Source organism: Procambarus clarkii, chromosome 59 (genome assembly GCF_040958095.1).
Source record: "Procambarus clarkii isolate CNS0578487 chromosome 59, FALCON_Pclarkii_2.0, whole genome shotgun sequence".
Taxonomy (NCBI): Eukaryota; Metazoa; Arthropoda; class Malacostraca; order Decapoda; family Cambaridae; genus Procambarus; species Procambarus clarkii.
This window is the reverse complement of record NC_091208.1, coordinates 6227230-6231392: the sequence shown is the minus strand read 5'-3', so window position 1 is coordinate 6231392 and position 4163 is coordinate 6227230.

Below are 4163 nucleotides of genomic sequence, written 5' to 3'. Positions count from 1 at the left end.
AGTTATCTTGGGCATAGCATTTTACCAAATCACCTCATTCTTTGGGGCAACACGTGAGGAACACAAATGCGAACAAGCCTGAATGGTCCCCAGGACATATGCAACTGAAAACTCACACCCCAGAAGTGACTCGAACCCATACTCCCAGAAGCAATGCATCTGGTATGTACAAGACGTTCAAATAGCCTCGGCTATCACCTCATTATGTCCGGTCGTGATGGTCAAGTGGATTAAGGCGTCTTGTACATACCAGATGCATTGCTTCTGGGAGTATGGGTTCGAGTCACTTCTGGGGTGTGAGTTTTCAGTTGCATATGTCCTGGGGACCATTCAGGCTTGTTCGCATTTGTGTTCCTCACGTGTTGCCCCAAAGAATGAGGTGATTTGGTAAAATGCTATGCCCAAGATAACTATCCGAGTGCCGGCGGTGGGGTGGTTCAAATAGCCTCGGCTATCACCTCATTATGTCCGGTCGTGATGGTCAAGTGGATTAAGGCGTCTTGTACATACCAGATGCATTGCTTCTGGGAGTATGGGTTCGAGTCACTTCTGGGGTGTGAGTTTTCAGTTGCATATGTCCTGGGGACCATTCAGGCTTGTTCGCATATATATATATATATATATATATATATATATATATATATATATATATATATATATATATATATATATATATATATATATATGTCGTACCTAGTAGCCAGAACTCACTTCTCAGCCTACTATTCAAGGCCCGTTTTGCCTAATAAGCCAAGTTTTCCTGAATTAATATATTTACTATAATTTTTTTCTTATGAAATGATAAAGCAACCCTTTTCTCTATGTATGAGGTCAATTTTTTTTATTGGAGTTAAAATTAACGTAGATATATGACCGAACCTAACCAACCCTACCTAACCTAACCTAACCTATATTTATAGGTAAGGTTAGGTTAGGTAGCCAAAAAAAGCTAGGTTCGGTTAGGTTAGGTAGGTTAGGTAGACGAAAAAACATTAATTCATGAAAACTTGGCTTATTAGGCAAATCGGGCCTTGAATAGTAGGCTGAGAAGTGCATTCTGGCTATTAGGTACGACATATATATATATATATATATATATATATATATATATATATATATATATATGTCGTACCTAGTAGCCAGAACTCACTTCTCAGCCTACTATTCAAGGCCCGATTTGCCTAATAAGCCAAGTTTTCCTGAATTAATATATTTACTATAATTTTTTTCTTATGAAATGATAAAGCAACCCTTTTCTCTATGTATGAGGTCAATTTTTTTTTATTGGAGTTAAAACTAACGTAGATATATGACCGAACCTAACCAACCCTACCTAACCTAACCTAACCTATATTTATAGGTAAGGTTAGGTTAGGTAGCCAAAAAAAGCTAGGTTAGGTTAGGTTAGGAAGGTTAGGTAGACGAAAAAACATTAATTCATGAAAACTTGGCTTATTAGGCAAATCGGGCCTTGAATAGTAGGCTGAGAAGTGCGTTCTGGCTATTAGGTACGACATATATATATATATATATATATATATATATATATATATATATATATATATATATATATATATATATATATATATATATATGTCTTACCTAGTAGCCAGAACGCACTTCTCAGCCTACTATGCAAGGCCCACTTTGCCTAATGAGCCAAGTTCTCATGAATTAATTGTTTTTCGACTACCTAACCTACCTAACCTAACCTAACCTAACTTTTTCGGCTACCTAACCTAACCTAACCTAACTTTTTCGGCTACCTAACCTAACCTATAAAGATAGGTTAGGTTAGGTAGGGTTGGTTAGGTTCGGTCATATATATATGTTAATTTTAACTCCAATAAAAAAAAAATGACCTCTTACATAATGAAATGGGTAGCTTTATCATTTCATAAGAAAAAAGTTATAGAAAATATATTAATTCAGGAAATCTTTGCTTATTAGGCAAATCGGGCCTTGTATAGTAGGCTGAGAAGTGCGTTCTGGCTAACTGGAAAGGAAACTGGAGAAGGTTCAGAGGTTTGCGACGAGGCTTGTCCCAGAGTTACGAGGGATGGGATATGAAGAGCGTCTGAGGGAACTGAACCTTACGACACTAGAGAAAAGAAGGGAGATAGGAGATATGATAGGGACATATAAAATACTCAGGGGAATTGACAAAGTGGAAATAGATGAAATGTTCACACGTAATAATAACAGAACGAGGGGACATGGTTGGAAACTGGAAACTCAGATGAGTCACAGAGATGTTAGGAAGTTTTCTTTTAGCTTGAGAGTAGTGGAAAAATGGAATGCGCTTGGGGAACAGGTTGTGGAAGAAAACTCTTTTCATACTTTTTAAATTAGGTATGATAGAGAAATGGGACAGGAGTCATTGCTGTAAACAACCGTTGGCTGGAAAGACGGGATCCAAAAGTTAATGCTCGATCCTGCAAGCACAAATAGGTGATTACAAGCACAAATATGTGAGTACACACACACACACACACACACACACACACACACACACACACACACACACACACACACACACACACACACACACACACACACACACACGCACACACACACAATGTCAATGGCAGGAGCGGAGTGTTGTAGCTTTGCTTTCGCTTGGATACCAGTGAAAACTTTAATAAGTTCTGTAACCATTTTCGTCGTCATTTCATTTCATACAGTGATTGAGGAAATGTTTTGGTTTACAGTGATTGATACAGAACTGGGATATCACAAAGTGTATAACCGCACATAGAAAAAATAAACACAGTGATATCACTAGAACTTTTGTGTTAAACAGAATAATCACAGCTCCAGGCCACGTGGGGAGCATATCGCCACGAGGCCGATGTTTACATATTTGTATCAAGGTGTACTTCGACTATAGTGAACAGTGATACAGTAAATTAGTGAACGGTAACACAACAAGCGAAATGGATACCGCATATTGAAACAACCAGCAGCACCGATCCACTGGCACTCAGTGAGGAGTGGGACTCCACACCACATGGAGAGACGACGAGTCCACCAAGGACCTCGACATAAGGACATCATTATAAACTCACCTGGTTGTGTGAGCGGGACGGTTTTGGCCGGTAAGTACTGCCTGCTTCTGTCTGTTAACTGATGCACAGTGAGGTCAATCATAAGAGAAATCTTGTTCAGTTTATCATATATAATTAGACTTTCAAAGTGGCTTATTCCGGTTAGAAGTGTGACACATTGGGGACCCTCGTGACACGCACACGCACAAGCAAACACATACACAAACAAGCACATACACAAGCAAACACACACACACACAGAAAAGGGATGGAGTAAATCAAAATGCGAAACATTTTTACTTATTTGAAACATCACTTCAGTCACAGGATAACCCCCCCACCCCCCCTCTTTCCCACCCCATCTTTCCCGAAACCCTCCCCCCCCCTCCCCCCCCTCCCCCCCCTCCCCCCCCTCCCCCCTGCATGGGAACCAGCTAGATAGCGGCCTTTGACACTTAGTTGACAACTGTTGGACAACTGACCATACCTCCTATCTATCACCCTCCTCCTCCTCCTCCCCCTCCTTCCCCCTAAGCATACACAAATAGTTCTCTTCTGTGCCTCTCCCCCTTTTCTCCCAATACCTCTCCCCCTAACCTCCCCATACACTTACTCCGCACGCACACGCACACACGCGCACTCACGCACGCACGTACACACGCACGCACGCTCCCAACTCACTCGACTACCAAAATACTCGCCCCCCCCCCCACTCCCACTTCCCCCCTACAACTGACCAGAAATACACACACACATACATCACCCCCCCCCCCTCCCTTTTCACACTGCCTCTGTAGCATGCCAGATCCCCCCCCCCACACCCAAACCCCTCCCACACAGCGCGACTCCCTCCCACTATTTGACCACCTGAACTAAAGTGACATCTCCGCCCCTCCAACCCCCCCCCCCAGTTTCCCAGGCGTCCCCTCCCCTACAAACACACACACACACACACACACACACAAGCGAACACGCACGCACACGCACAAACACACACATACAACAAACACACACTCATAAACACAAACACACGCACAAGAAAAAGCCAGGACGTTTTTTTTCCCTCAGCCAGGGAAAATGATGGAGGGACATCACCAAATACAGGGACAGGGGAGA